The sequence below is a fragment of the Panulirus ornatus genome, chromosome 53 (genome assembly GCF_036320965.1).
Source record: "Panulirus ornatus isolate Po-2019 chromosome 53, ASM3632096v1, whole genome shotgun sequence".
NCBI classification, from domain to species: domain Eukaryota; kingdom Metazoa; phylum Arthropoda; class Malacostraca; order Decapoda; family Palinuridae; genus Panulirus; species Panulirus ornatus.
In genome coordinates, this window is record NC_092276.1 from 834,708 (window position 1) to 851,331 (window position 16,624).

At 46.2% G+C, this 16,624-nt stretch overlaps 1 protein-coding gene across 2 annotated transcripts in view; it reads right to left on the reverse strand.

Annotated features, from left to right (window-relative positions):
• The window catches only part of LOC139765149 (NAD-dependent protein deacetylase sirtuin-3-like), a 120,304-nt gene that overhangs the window by 7,738 nt on the left and 95,942 nt on the right, over window positions 1-16,624 (reverse strand). Inside the window, exon 7 of one of the 2 annotated variants that reach the window (XR_011716588.1) lies at window positions 7,599-7,848. The exons of the other annotated variant lie outside the window; for it this stretch is intronic. The gene's annotated coding sequence lies outside the window, so the exon portion shown is untranslated. The remainder of the gene's footprint in view (window positions 1-7,598; window positions 7,849-16,624) is intronic. 2 annotated transcript variants of the gene reach the window in all.

Sequence of the window (16,624 nt, forward strand, 5' to 3'; positions counted from 1 at the left end):
TGCTCTCTCAACCACGCTCTTTTTATTTCCACACATCTCTCTTACCCTTACGTTACTTACTCGATCAAACCACCTCACACCACACATTGTCCTCAAACATCTCATTTCCAGCACATCCATCCTCCTGCGCACATCTCTATCCATAGCCCACGCCTCGCAACCATACAACATTGTTGGAACCACTATTCCTTCAAACATACCCATTTTTGCTTTCCGAGATAATGTTCTCGACTTCCACACATTTTTCAAGGCTCCCAAAATTTTCGCCCCCTCCCCCACCCTATGATCCACTTCCGCTTCCATGGTTCCATCCGCTGCCAGATCCACTCCCAGATATCTAAAACACTTCACTTCCTCCAGTTTTTCTCCATTCAAACTCACCTCCCAATTGACTTGACCCTCACCCCTACTGTACCTAATAACCTTGCTCTTATTCCCATTTACTCTTAACTTTCTTCTTCCACACACTTTACCAAACTCAGTCACCAGCTTCTGCAGTTTCTCACATGAATCAGCCACCAGTGCTGTATCATCACCTATAACGATCGAGCGTGTTTATTACGGGACGCTCCTCCAGGGTACGAACTGGGGAAGTGAAGAACGTATTCAGCAATTACTGTTTTCTATATAGTGGAGAACAGGTTCATATCTTGGTGGGTCCATTATCCCTAACGTGGACACGTCCCTGAAAGCCTTATTAAACCAGTTTAGTGAGGGCCGTCCGTCTCCCTGGACATGGACACACGTAATAGGTTTATTAAGCTGGTCTACGAGGGCCATTAACCCCCCCCTTCTACCCCAGACATGGACACTCCTGGTAGGCTTACTAGGCCTGTTAGTGAAGGCCATGTTCCCTCACATGGACACCCCTGATAGCCACATTTAGGCCTGTCAGTGAGGGCCCATGTCCTTGGACATGGACACCCCTGGTAGGCTCACTAGGCCTGTCAAGTGAGGGGCCATGTTCCTGGACATGGACACCCCTGGTAGGCTCACTAGGCCTGTCAAGTGAGGGGGTCATGTCCCTGGACATGGAGACCACTAGGGGAACCTCAAGCCGAGGTACAAGCTGTCAGCTGGCTAGGGGCTGTCACAGCTGTGGTACTGTACCCCGACCTCAGGCTGACGCCAACCCGAGGAAGGATGAACAGCTGGGTAGACTGAACTCTGGGGATCGAAGGTGGGTCAGTGGGATAGGAGCCAGCCAGCAACGCTATATACCAACGAAGCATATCTTTCATTCACTGAAATCTTCCCTAACTTTCGCATTTCTAATGATTTCGTCGATATGAGAGATCAGAAAAACCAAGTGGCGCATCTATATATATATATATATATTAAAACTTTAACTTATTCTCGACACGCGTCTTGAATATAACACACGACTATATATATACCTTACATCCGACCCTCTCGCTTCCGTTGACGATTGCCATCCAACCATTTCGCTTTTTTACACCTCCTCCTCCTCTTCTCTTTTTTCTCTCCCTCACCCTCACCCTCCCACGTTATGGAGACAACCTAAGCCTTCCCCCCCACCCTTGTGATAAATCCTAGGTTTATGGCCCTTGTAGTGGCGTGCCCTGCAAGGTGATCCATCACTGTGCATCAGGTTCAAGTGCCAATATTGGCTATACGGGATGGATGGTGACTTGCGAATATATATATATATATACATATACAGACATGGTCACCCTCCTCCCCCATAACAAGAGTTGACCCCACAGTTTCCATCACATGGTCGACAAGACCGTCAACACTGCAACTCCTTATTCCACTCCTCCGTCAGATGTGGGACGTTTAACAATAAGAAAAAAAATCTTCCTGTTTTTCTTGTTTTTTCTCTGGCCATTTTTTTTTTTGCAGTCTCCATCTACAAATATTAGGAGTTTATAATACTGCTGTTCCCCCAAGCAGATAACCTCGACATAAGCCATCAGGTCTACTGTTATCTGGTTATCCCATGTATTGTCCTCCAGCAGATAACCTCGTCATAGACCATCAGGTCTTCTGTTATCTGGCTATCCCATGTTGTGTCCTCCAGAGAGATAACCTCGTCATAGACCATCAGGTCTTCTGTTATCTGGCTATCCCATGTTGTGTCCTCCAGAAAGATAACCTCGTCATAGACCATCAGGTCTTCTGTTATCTGGCTATCCCATGTTGTGTCCTCCAGAGAGATAACCTCGTCATAGACCATCAGGTCTTCTGTTATCTGGCTATCCCATGTTGTGTCCTCCAGAAAGATAACTTCGTCATAGACCATCAGGTCTTCTGTTATCTGGCTATCCCATGTTGTGTCCTCCAGAAAGATAACTTCGTCATAGACCATCAGATCATCTGTTATCTGGCTATCCCACGTACCCCTCAATACCCGTTTCGCTACCTAATGTCCCCTAATTTTCTCTCGCTGTATAATTAATGTCATTTCTGACGTCGTAATTTCCATCTACCTTCTCGCGTGAAGTGTCTTGCCTCGGCCCAGTGCCTCTTCTCTCTCGTGTTCTGATTTGTTCCCTTCGCCATTATGCAAATGCCACGCCAATTATATTACCAGATCTCCTACCGTGGTGAAGGGAATGGATTTCGGGGGTCCTAAATCCTTCCCTTTGACTTAAATGTTGTTTCCTTTTCCTCGCTACGTCTAAGTCAATTACTTTCGTCGGATCTAGGTAACTTTGCTACAGATAACTGTACGTTTAATGAGCACTGCGGTGAGTTAGGAGCATAGAATAGTGATTTCCGATAGCGACAAGGGTGGATGGTGATCAGAAGGAGAGTGAAAATGACTAGTACAACATAGATGCCCATCTGATAGTGATGATGGCTGACGAAAGTGACCATCGGCCAGGTCACCACCAGCGGAGAGCGACAGTGATAGTCGACAGTGACGATCACTGGCTGGCAGTGAAAGGGGACAGATCACAGCAGATGAAATGAGTGGCACTAGTTCTCAATCATCGGTAAACACTAGTGGCTAATTGCTAACACTGCCTCTAACACAGACGATGGCTAACTCCTAACACACTAACACTGACGGTGGTTCATTGCTAACACTGTCTAACACTGATGGTGCCTAAACACTAACACTGTCTCTAACACACACACACCGACACCGGCTAACCAAGTAATGAAGGTACAAGAAACAGCATCTGTTCTTAGTGAACTAACCACACCCAGGCACAGAAAACGAACAGCGTAGAAAACGTACAGCTTAGAAAACGCCCTGTCCTGGAAAACGCTTACTATTTGTCTGGGGAAAAAAAAAAAACTGACATAGTACGGAAACAGAAGAGAAAGACAACACCTTCCCTGTTGATTTCCCTTTTCCCTTGACCCAGGGAATCAAATATAAACAGGAGACAGACGAGTGTAAATAGTTCTGGAGGATTCCAGAATGATCTCAAAGACTCTTCCAGGCAGGGTCTGGAAACACTCCTAAGAACATGATTTCCCCCCTCCTTTTTTTTTTTGAAGTGGAAGGTTCCACAGGACTGGAAACCATTCCTGAGGTAACCAGGTCATTAATGATCTATAAGAACGGTTACAAGACAGATGGAATGATGCAGAGTTGAAGAAAGGTGAAGTGGTTAGAATTGCTGACCCTGACGCATTCGCGGGCTGACTAGGGTTTGAGTGTATAGGTTCGACTCCCGGTTATGGCAGTCGGTCCACAGTCAATGCAAGTGTTCATCCTCTCCTTAAGGTTGGTTGATGAATTAAGTATCTGGCTTTTATATAAATATATATATATATATATATATATATATATATATATATATATATATATATATATATATATATATATATATATATATATATATATATATATATATATATATATATATAAGGTGCCATCTCAGCTAACATAAGAAATATGAGCGTTGCATGAGGTGGAAAACCTCCCTAGAAAGAAAGAAAAAACTGTCAGGTCGTAAATGTTAGGAGAGACACGAAAGAGGTAAACCCAAAAAAAAAAAATTGCCCCCTTAAAGTTTGGTGGTGTAGGGAAAGAAACAGACGTGACCACGACTGAACTTTAACGCGAAGTTAAATGAAGTTCTTGGGGGAATCTACAGAGAAACAGGAAGCATTTCTGAAGGCTTATACCAGCCTCTCTTGCACTGGAAAGTCTTAAGAGTATTGCAAGGTATTTTTAATGAGTCCTTTCTCGCAGCCTTGGGAAGAAGTATTCAGACACCTACTGGAAGCTCTGGTGAGTTTTCAAAGGAGTTTGATTGCTCTCATACCTCTCTCTCTCTCTCTCTCTCTCTCTCTCTCTCTCTCTCTCTCTCTCTCTCTCTCTCTCTCTCTCTCTCTCTCTCTATCCTTTCTCTTTATGTTCCAAGTTCTGGAGGGATTTCCAGGTGATTCTTCCAGTCAGTTATTGGCATATCTAATGATTCATCTGGCTACTGTATCGCAGGTTGTGTAGAAAACATCTGTACCGTCCAGTAGCAATGGTGGTAAATAAGTGAAGATAATCTATGACTTTATGTAGACCGTTTCAGTGTGGGAGTGGGGTTGTTTTTTCTTACTTTCTGTATAAATCTATGACTCCTCCAGTCTTTTTCTTTCTTTTTTAAGTTCCCGTATAAAAAAAAAGGGGGGACCTTACATAATATGCAAAGGAGTTGATCAACGTTGTTCCAAAGTATGACATAGTTCGGGGAGTTCTGAATAAATGTGTGGAATAATCTCACATAGTTTCCAAACTCTTTCCAGGATACGTTCCAGATCTTTTCCACCAGGCATTAGACTGTTTCCAGATTGTTTCCAGGAACGATTCCAGTCTATTTCATAACGTCCTTAAAGCTTCTTTCTTTTTAAGATACATCCAGGATTTTCAGAGACGGTTTCCAGATGGCTTCCACGAAGTCTCCAGCAGACTTCCAGACACTATCATCAACGCGTTAAACGCGTTCAGGAGAAATGAAGAAAATGGTAGAACAATCTAACGTGTCTTTACGAGGGGATACTTACCGAAGCTAGATCTCTCTCTCTCTCTCTCTCTCTCTCTCTCTCTCTCTCTCTCTCTCTCTCTCTCTCTCTCTCTCTCTCTCTCTCTCTCTCTCTCTCTGACGTTTTTTTTTCCAAAGCGTCGTACATACATACATACATACATACATACGTCAAATAGAACGTCGAAAATGATTATAACTACAACTGAAGAATAGAAATGGAGGTTGCAAAAGATAGGATCAAAGCTTGAATACGAGCGAGTGACAATAACAAGTGCAAGGCATCCAAAAACGAAAGGAAAGGCATCATAGTCGTAACCTGCAACAGACAGCAGACGAAAACGAGATGGGAAACGGTGAATTAAAAGAGGGAACAGACAATGAAGATAACCTCGAAAATGACGAGACTTTAAAGACACAGATAAGAGAAGAGAGAAATGGAAAAGACGACACCACAAGATCTGGACAGAAAGGTATTCAACTGAGACGCCAGAAGATTTAATTACAGATAAGCATATGAATAGAGAAAGCTTGAACTTATGGCAAAGAGCTGCAGTGTCTGGCATTCGTAGGAGAAACAAACCTCGCAAGCCTCCGTTGAGTATGAACCAGCTAACACAACTGGACGACCTTGATTAACAGCGATCCCAATTAACAGCGACCCCCAATTAACAGCGGCGTTAGTTGACAACGGGGGCCCCGTTAATCAACAGGCAAAAATTCAGAACGAGTGATCATTGTGTAGCTGGCCTTGACGTCTCGCTCTACCGTTCAGGATAAATGTCTTAATGACGAACCAACAGGAGAAAAAGAGAGAAAGAGAGGGAGGAAAGAGTTCTTCCGGCTTTTCCTTGGCATCATACGGATATACGATGTTTTCCCTGGCGTCATGAACGTCTCCATGCCCAGGATATTAATGTCTTTCAGCCTCCCAGTAGAAGACGATGTGATATTAAGTTCTTAGATCATTTTTTTGTCTTTTTCGTCGAGTTCCATATCCTTCTGTCGTCTTACACTCGTATCATTAACTCATCCCACTCCACTAGACCATGATAAGTTAAGATCACACCACAACCTATTATAACTTCCCCCATACCACAACCCCTATGATAAGTTTTCTCACATCACAACCCCATGATAGCTTCCCCAATGCATACAACCCCCATCAAAACTTCTCCCTACATCACAACTCCCATGATAACTTCCCCAACACATAATAACTTCCCCTACATCACAATTCCCATACTAACTTTCCCCCACATCACAACCCCCTAATAACAACTTCCCTAAAATTACAGGACCCATTGTGACTACCCTCACATCACAACCCCTATAATAACAACATCCCTCCAACATCACAACCCCACATAACAACTTTCCCCAACACACACACACACACACACACACACACACACACACACACACACACACACAAACCCCTATAATAACTTTACCCACACCCTACAATAACTGCCTTCCACCACCACTCCTATAACAACCTCACCTACATCACTAATAACACCCATAACATAAGACCTTATCCCCCCCACACAACACAAACACTTTCACTGTCCACCACATAAAGGGCACACCTGTCCCCCCCGACTCCAAGCCACATACTGAACCTCGTCATCCACTGATCGTCCGGTAACCCACACCACTGATTCTTATCCTTAGCGTTTCACTCCCTTCCTCATCATCCTGGGATTTCCCAGAGGTCTCTCTCTCTCTCTCTCTCTCTCTCTCTCTCTCTCTCTCTCTCTCTCTCTCTCTCTCTCTCTCTCTCTCTCTCTCTCTCTCTCTCTCACCCTATCCCTCACTTCACGAGGTGTTAAACTCCCCTTCCAAGTCCTTAATTGGCCCTAATCCCCTCGCCCTATCTAATCTCTGTGCCAGCACCCACATGTCCCCCCCCCCCCTACCCCACTCTGCCCCACACCGCCCCGCCCCGCCCCGCCCCGCTGCCCCGCGCGCGCTCGAGAAAAGTGATTCAGACTACAGGACATGTGTTAGCAATCAGTGACTGGGTTAATCGCAAGGTGGGGGCCGAGGCAAGGAGAAGAGGGAGAGGGAAGAGAGGAGAGGACACACACCATTGGGGCCCTCATACGTGTGAGGTGAGGACACACACCACCACACTGGCTGTGGGGCCCTCCTCATACGTGTGAGGTGAGGACACACACACCACCACACTGGCTTTGGGGGCCCTCATATGTGTGAGGTGAGGACACACACTACCACACTGGTTTTGGGGGCCCTCATATGTGTGAGGTGAGGACACACACCACCACACTGGCTTTGGGGCCCTCATAGTGTGAGGTGAGGAAACACACTACCACACTGGCTTTGGGGCCCTCATACGTGTGAGGTGAGGACACACACACCACCACACTCGCTGTGGGGCCCTCATAGCGTGAGGAGCGTACACACACCCCACCACACTGGCTTTGGGGCCCTCCTCATACGTGTGAGGTGAGGACACACACACCACCACACTGGCATTGGGCCCCTCATACGTGTGAGGTGAGACCATGGCCGGCGGGAGATGAGTAGAATGAAAAGGCCTTCTGACTGGATGAGGGGCCTTTAAATATTACCGAAATAATGTCGTACCAAAGGAAACATTTATCACATTACCTTGACTCTTCGTGGGCAGCAAGGACGCTTTTCCGGTCCTTTCCAGTGAGAAGATGAGACATATGTGCGGTGGTGGTGGTCGTCGTGAGAGGAAGAAGGCACTATGTCCAATGGAGGATACAGTCTGGGTCACCCCCAGAGATTCGTACTGTGGGTCCCCGGAAGGTCGTCTTGTGCGTCTCCGGGGGTCGTACATACCAGGTAATTAAGGTGGTTCAGCGGTCGTTGAGGGGGCAGAGCCAATTAGGATCTGAAGAGAAGCGAGAGAGATTGGTAGTGAAGATGGCCAGATACACACACACACACACACGCACACACACACACACACACACACACACACACACACACACACACACACACACACACACAAGCCCCCCCCCACACACACACAAGCCCCCCACACACACAAGCCCCCCCCCACACACACAAGCCCCCCCCACACACATACAAGCCCCCCACACACACAAGCCCCGCCACACACACACACACACACACACACACACACACACACACAAGCCGCCACACACACACACACACAAGCCCCCCCATACACACACAAGCCACACAAACACACACACAAGCCCCCCACACACACAAGCCCCCCACACACACACAAGCCCCCCACACACACAAGCCCCCCATACACACACAAGCCTCCCCACCCCCCCACACAGACAGGTCGAATCTCCCCTTCCTTCTCCTTATAGTAACCCCCCCCCCTTACCCCTCTAGAACACCTCAGGACCCCCCTCTCTCTCTCTCTCTCTCTCTCTCTCTCTCTCTCTCTCTCTCTCTCTCTCTCTCTCTCTCTCTCTCTCTCTCCTCCCCTGACCCCCCAAACCCCCCAAACACCAGGTCCTACGAAATCGTGGGGTCAACTTGACCAAGAGTATTGAGCTGGAGGAACCATGTGAACTCTTCTTCTCCACCAGCCAGAGGTCAGGTTTGATTACACTTACTGACTATGGGGGAACTTTTTTGGCGTTGGCTGGAGGTGCTGTGTGTGTGTGTGTGTGTGTGTGTGTGTGTGTGTGTGTGTGTGTGTGCGTGTGTGTGTGTGTGCGTGTGTGTGTGTCCCCCTTCCCCCCCTCCCCCCTAACACCCATTGTGCTGGGGGATTAAGGTCCTGGTCCGCCCCCCCCTTCCCCCAACCCTCCCCCTACATCAACTAGGAGCTGGGGCATTGATGTCTTAGCCCCCGACATCAACGGTACTGGGGTTTTAAGGTCTTACCCCTGACATCAACGGTACTGGGGGGGGTACCAAAACCCTGACATCAACGGTACTGGGGGGGTACCAAAACCCTGACATCAACGGTACTGGGGGGGTACCAAAACCCTGACATCAACGGTACTGGGGGTACCAAAACCCTGACATCAACGGTACTGGGGGGTACCAAAACCCTGACATCAACGGTACTGGGGGTACCAAAACCCTGACATCAACGGTACTGGGGGTACCAAAACCCTGACATCAACGGTACTGGGGGTACCAAAACCCTGACATCAACGGTACTGGGGGTACCAAAACCCTGACATCAACGATACTGGGGGGGGGGGGGTACCAGCAGCCTTGGTAGCTCAGGCAAAAAAGACAGTAGTGGAAAAATGACTCTTCAAACTCCGGTTAAAAAGAGACCCCCCCTCCATCACTTACCCCCTCTCTCACTGGAACATCTCTATGAAAACGGGAGCGAAGGCAGACGTCAAACACAACAGACTGATTGATCAGCAACAGCAGATGGAGGAGCATCCATCCCCCATCAGACGGGATTACCTCCACCCTCTACCTCCCCCTCTCTTACCCCGTCCTCCGTCAAGCTGGCAAGCTTACCCCGTCCCCCGTCAAGCTGTCAAGTCCGTCCGCCAAGCTTATTAGGCTTTCATATTCATATGGCTCAGGGAAAATCATGGCAGTGTTGGCTTTTAAACGGGTTAACATGACAGAAAGTTTGAGCTACGTCAAAGTACCTTTACCTTGTAGTGTATATATATATATATATATATATATATATATATATATATATATATATATTATCCCTGGGGATAGGGGAGGAAGAAGACTTCCCACGTATTCCCTGCGTGTCGTAGAAGGCGACTAAAAGGGAAGGGAGCGGGGGGCTGGAAATCCTCCCCTCTCATTTTTTTTTTTTTAATTTTCCAAAAGACGGAACAGAGAAGGGGGCCAGGTGAGGATATTCCCTCAGAGGCCCAGTCCTCTGTTCTTAACGCTACCTTGCTAACGCGGGAAATGGCGAATAGTTTGAAAGAAAGAAAGAAATATATACATATATATATATATACGTACTATGTCTTTGAGAGGGCTCGCGATATACCAGAAAATGAGAAATAAAATGTTTTACCAGGCACTGACCGGCTTTAGCTAAACCCTAAAAGCAATCTTCGCTTAGTTTTCTGCGCAACCCACAATAAAATGGAAATCAGCCTGGAATACCTTTTATCTTGCGTATATAAGAGACTTAAAGAGTGGAAAAGGAAAGAGAGGTGTTTGCAAATGAGAGGCAACAAACATTCTCCACGAGAGAGAGAGAGAGAGAGAGAGAGAGAGAGAGAGAGAGAGAGAGAGAGAGAGAGAGAGAGAGATAAAGAAAGAGAGGGAGGAAGAGAGGGAGAAAGAACCTAAGACATCCTCCACTTCCGGGCTGCTGAACACACATCTGTATACATTAACCTAATCACCAAACTGTAGGTCAACACGACACCCTTGGCGCACCGTGGGTGGAAAGGATAAAATGGATCCTGGTATAGAGAAGATTTGATGTGGCCTTCATGAGTGAAAACTGTTGACCAAACTCCTCATCACTCCCGTGGGTCTTGCCAACACCCTCTCTCTCTCTCTCTCTCTCTCTCTCTCTCTCTCTCTCTCTCTCTCTCTCTCTCTCTCTCTCTCTCTCTCTCCACGTACGCCCGAGAGACACCTCTGGCAGGGCAGGGCAAAAGACAGGGAGGTGGAGGGAGGGAGGTGGAAGGTTGAGGAGGGAGGGAGGGCCAGCATCGGCAGAAAACCTTGGAGGAGGCCGTCCAAGTTTTGGAGTTGGTGAGAAGCATCACTCACAGCAACAACAACAACAAAAGAAAAGGCAAGAAAAGAAGCAGACACGTCAGTGAATGTGTCTGTAGATCTGAGCTTCAGAGAAAGATAAGGCTATACCCTTATCATTCTTATCTGCTGGGTGGAGGCCTTCCTTCCCACCCCTTTAGATATATCATGACGTTCCTCCTTCTCCTCCTTATGTCATCCTTCAACAGGTTCTTTTTCTCTTTATGTCATCCTTCAACAGGTTCTTTTTCTCTTTATGTCATCCTTCAACAGGTTCTTTTTCTCTTTATGTCATCCTTCAACAGGTTCTTTTTCTCTTTATGTCATCCTTCAACAGGTTCTTTTTCTCTTTATGTCATCCTTCAACAGGTTCTTTTTCTCTTTATGTCATCCTTCAACAGGTTCTTTTTCTCTTTATGTCATCCTTCAACAGGTTCTTTTTCTCTTTATGTCATCCTTCAACAGGTTCTTTTTCTCTTTATGTCATCCTTCAACAGGTTCTTTTTAATGACAATGAGTCATCCCATAACAGGAAGGTACTTTTCCCCCGCTTCTATGAAGGACGTATGGACATCACGAGGGGCGTTACCGGACTGCCATCCTGCCTGTGGTGACGCCCTGGGTCAAAAGACACCCTCGGCGAGGCTGTAACATCGAGGTGACGTTAGAGACATGGACCACACAGACCCTCACGGCCGACGCGGGGTGGTCTGCTCTTCAATACAGCCTCGGTGAAGACCCTTTCCTCACGCTATGGGTAGCCACTACCTTCTGTAATACCAAGGTTACGTAGATACACGGACCACACAGACCCCCCTACGGGCGACGTGAGGTGGTCTGGACTTTAATACAGCCTCGTCGAAGACCCTTCTTGATTCTAAGGGTGGCCTGCACCCTTTCCCCTGCTACTTCATGTATCACAGCTTCGAAGCTGCAAGAACCCTTAATTGTGACAACACTCACAGTGTCTTCCACATACCCGTGACAACACCCATGAAGACCTTGCTCCTTTCCCTGTGACAACACCACTGGCAAATCCTCCTCACATCCCTGTGACAACACCACTGGCAAATCTTCCTCACATCCCTGTGACAACACCACTGGCAAATCTTCCTCACATCCCTGTGACAACACCACTGGCAAATCTTCCTCACATCCCTGTGACAACACCACTGGCAAATCTTCCTCACATCCCTGTGACAACACCACTGGCAAATCTTCCTCACATCCCTGTGGCAAAAGGCACAACGATCTTCCTCATTTCACCATAAGAACAAGACAGTCTCCTCGAACCCTGATATCCCTCATGACATCAAAAAAAAAGGAAAACATTTCCCCATCGGGTACTACCTCTCCCTCGACGTGGAACCAGGAGACATCCCATCGCCCTTTAAAAAAAGAAAAAAAAAAGGCCCCGATACCCGATACCCGATACCCGATACAGAAATGGTCACATGGTCAGATTAACTGATAAAAGATAGGCTTTAAAATGCCCCGGCTGATAAGGCCATTTACGACAAGGCCTACCGTAGATATGAACGTGAAAATTTTTGGGGGGGGCTCGACAGTGTACGGGAATATAACCACTCAACTGCTTGGCACTGCCTGCTTGGCACTGCCTGCTTGGCACTGCCTGCTTGGCACTGCCTGCTTAGGCCCCGCCGGCAGACTTTCCTGTACCCACTCAGCTCCCGCTGCAGATTTCCAATACTGTCCAGACGGACATGGAAATGGCTGGAGGCTACATCAGTTTGGTTTTGTAAATGCGTTAGTTCCAGCTCTCTGTCTCTCTCTCTCTCTCTCTCTCTCTCTCTCTCTCTCTCTCTCTCTCTCTCTCTCTCTCTCTCTCTCTCTCTCTCTCTCTTCTCTCTCTCTCTCAATAGCAGGCTGAGGGACTTTCAACACGCTTTTGTTGGCTTCTACGAAGACCGACCCCCCAGAGATACACAAACATTACAGACAAGTATATGCACACCAACACACATATCGTGTGCGTACGTAATTCATACATGATGTCATGTATGAATTATGTATGCGTTCATCTACCTGTTTACGAGACAGCTTCACAAAAACACAAAAGACGTGATCGTATCCAAGCAGAGAGAGAGAGAGAGAGAGAGAGAGAGAGAGAGAGAGAGAGAGAGAGAGAGAGAGAGAGAGAGAGAGAGAGAGAGAGAGAGGCCAGATCAAAGCTCTATGCAGGTTAGAGAGGTCTATGCTACATTACAAGAGATATATGCTACTTCGCAAGAGATCTACACTATCAAGCTCGACTTTGTGTTTGCTCGCAAGTTATTCTATCACCAGTTACCTGAGGTCCTATACTTTTGTCCAATCATCGGTACTCACAATTTTACATATCCGTGGAAATCCAGTGGCTGTAAATGTGCACAAATGTGTGAAATATGTGCGAACGGTTCGCAAATGTATTAACATATACAAGACGCATTTTCTGTATGTATGAAGCCACAAGGTTGGTTCAAGACATATTGCGAGTGTACATTTAATCTCATATGCATTTGCATAAACATTGATATACATGGAGAGGCGTGCAGGCAAAGGATCTGAGATGCTACGATGGAGAATATGATCCAAGAAGTAATTCATACCATTAATCCTAAGAGCACGAATGATTCAACCCATTGAGTACGACAATCTAACCCAATGAGTACGACAATCTAACCCATTGAGTACGACAATCTAACCCATTGAGTACGACAATTTAACCCATTGAGTACGACAATTTAACCCATTGAGTACGACAATTTAACCCATTGAGTACGACAATCTAACCCATTGAGTACGACAATCTAACCCAATGAGTACGACAATCTAACCCATTGAGTACGACAATTTAACCCATAGATTACGATGACTTAACCCTTTGAGTACGTCAAGTAAAGTATGATGACTGAACCCCTTTTAACACCCTTTCTTAAGCGATTCATCTGCAGTCCCATCCACTCCAGCCTCTTTGCCACACTCCGTCTTACGCAGGACATTCACCACCTCTGATCATTTCACCAAATTGACTCTCTCACTTCGCGTACCTACAGTACCTAAAGACCTGGCATCTGCCACCCCATCATCAGACACATTCAGCAGTCCTTCAGAATATCTGTCCCTACGTTCTTACCTGTTCTCTTCCAATGATGGTCTCATTTACTCTCTCGCTCACCACACATTACTACTCTCCTCCTTCCATAACATTTTCTTATTCTCCCTGAAGTTACTAATACTCAGTTCCCCCTTTATACACACACACACACACACACACACACACACACACACACACACACACACACACACACACACACACAGAAGGAACAGAGAACAGGAACAGAGAAGGGGGCCAGGTGAGGATATTCCCTCTAAGACCCAGTCCTCTGTTCATAACGCTACCTCGTTAATGCGGGAAATGGCGAATAGTACGAAAGAAAAAAAAGATATATATATATATATATATATATATATATATATATATATATATATATATATATATATATATATATATATATATATATTGTCTCTATAATTAACCCAGAACGTCTTCCTGAGAGGGTCCTAGTAATACCCAGGACTCTTTTTCCACGGACCCCCAACAGCTCCAAAGTTTTGCTCCACCCAGCAGTAGAGAGGGAGTGGACTACCCCCCGAAGCAGAAAACTTCCTTGATGAGACTGTCCTCTGACGACCTACCTGACGAGGACAGAGCCCCCAGCTAAAGACGATCTCGCTCTCTTCTCGCGGTGGTAAACTCCGAGCAGGTGGAGTCTATATATATATATATATATATATATATATATATATATATATATATATATATATATATATATATATATATATATATATATATTATCCCTGGGGATAGGGGAGAAAGAATACTTCCCACTTATTCCCTGCGTGTCGTAGAAGGCGACTAAAAGGGGAGGGAGCGAGGGGCTGGAAATCCTCCCCTCTTGTTTTCTTTTTAATTTTCCAAAAGAGGGAACAGAGAAGGGGGCCAGGCGAGGATATTCCCTCAGAGGCCCAGTCCTCTGTTCTTAACGCTACCTTGCTAACGCGGGAAATGGCGAATAGTATGAAACAAAGATATATATATATATATATATATATATATATATATATATATATATATATATATATATATATATATATATATATATATATATATATATTATATATTACGTATGTATGTACGGAAAAAGAGACTTTCTGCTACAACGTATCTAATTATACTGAACCTGGCAACGACTACTGATAAGGGAGTAAGGCTAAGTAGGATTAATTGAACAAAGGGATTCTTTCAGCTCATGGAGGGGAGAGGGAACAGACCCAGCTTTAGTGCCAGCTTAACATCAGCTTGGAAATACGATCTAAATTCGACCCAGCTTTTTCCCCCAAAGCTTACATCCTGTTATATAGAACATACGAACCTCCAACAGCCAGGATCGAACCCGGGACCCTTGTGCAAGAGGCAGGAATGCGTTTCTATGCACTTTATTCGTATCCTGTTATGTATATTCATTTTTTTTGGGGGGGAGAGAGGGAACGTATGAGGAAGTGTGTGTTTCAAAGGTGCTATACTAGCTTGGGGAGGGGAAGGGGGTGGGAAGAGGAGGAGGAGGAGAGAGAAGAAGAGGAGGAAAGAAAAGAAGAGGAGGAGGAGAGAGAAGAAGAGGAAGAGGAGGAGGAAGAGGAGGAAGGTGCGTGCCTCAATGGCATGAGCCAAGGCCTGACATAGACTGCGAACTCTTGTTTCCCAGGAAGAATAGAGCGTCAGTTCCATTGAGATTTCCATCTGGGGGTGTGGGTGTGTGGGGGGGAAATAACACCACGACTCTCTTGGATATATCTCATTCTGTCACCAACGGAGATGTACTCTCTTATTGATGGGTAAACAATAAAGGGGATATCACAGAATAAAGTCGAGTTCAAAGTCTCGAACAGTACCCCCCGTCGAGAGAGAGAGAGAGAGAGAGAAGAGAGAGAGAGAGAGAGAGAGAGAGAGAGAGAGAGAGAGAGAGAGAGAGAGAGAGAGAGAGAGAGAGAGAACGACCCCCTGGAACAACACATTAAACTTTGAAGTGGTCATATGCGACAAGAATCACCGGAAGACGCGCTGAGCTTTTCGAATATTTTAACATGAGAGAGAGAGAGAGAGAGAGAGAGAGAGAGAGAGAGAGAGAGAGAGAGAGAGAGAGAGAGAGAGAGAGAGAGAGATTAGTACCCAGACTTGGGCCTTAGGTAATGAAAAAGACTCAGTTTCACTGTCTCGTCCATTCGAACCGTTTCGTAAAATTTGGAACTCTGAAGCAGCTAACGGAATGAACCCCAGAATCCATGATCCAAACCATCTCTTCTCATACAGTTCGTCCGTAGACGTCAAACCTAAGTCCTCAAAGACCTTTTCTTGAAAGCCTTTTTTTTCTTGAAAGCATTTCCTCTGGTCCCTCAGAAAGATAATTGAGGACCAGCAACAGAGTGTGAACCAGTAGGAAAGACCCAGTAGGATCTCCTGAGCCTTGGCCAGTGGGTTGAGAAATCCTGGGGAATTATAGTATGAATCAGTAGGATCTCCTGATGCTTGGCCAAAGGGTTGAGAGATCCTAAGGAATTAACAGTGTAATAGGGAAGTATGTCCTGATCCTTGGCCAGTGGTTTGAGAGATCCTTGACCATTGGGTTGAGAGATCCTGGGGAATTATAGTGCATACCAGAAGGATATCCTCTACTTTGGGTACAGCTGGTAGAGAGATCCTAAGGCATTATAACAGTGTAAACCAACAGGATGCTCTGATCCTTGGCTAGTGGCTTCGTGGATCGTGTGAGGAGGTCTTGGTGAAGTATGACGTAAATGTCCCTCGAGGCAGAGGATGCAAGGCCCCCACCAGGGGCCACAACCTGCACTGCTCGATGTTCCTCTTGAATACCAATGTTTCCCCAGGCCCAGGGAAGGGCCAACAA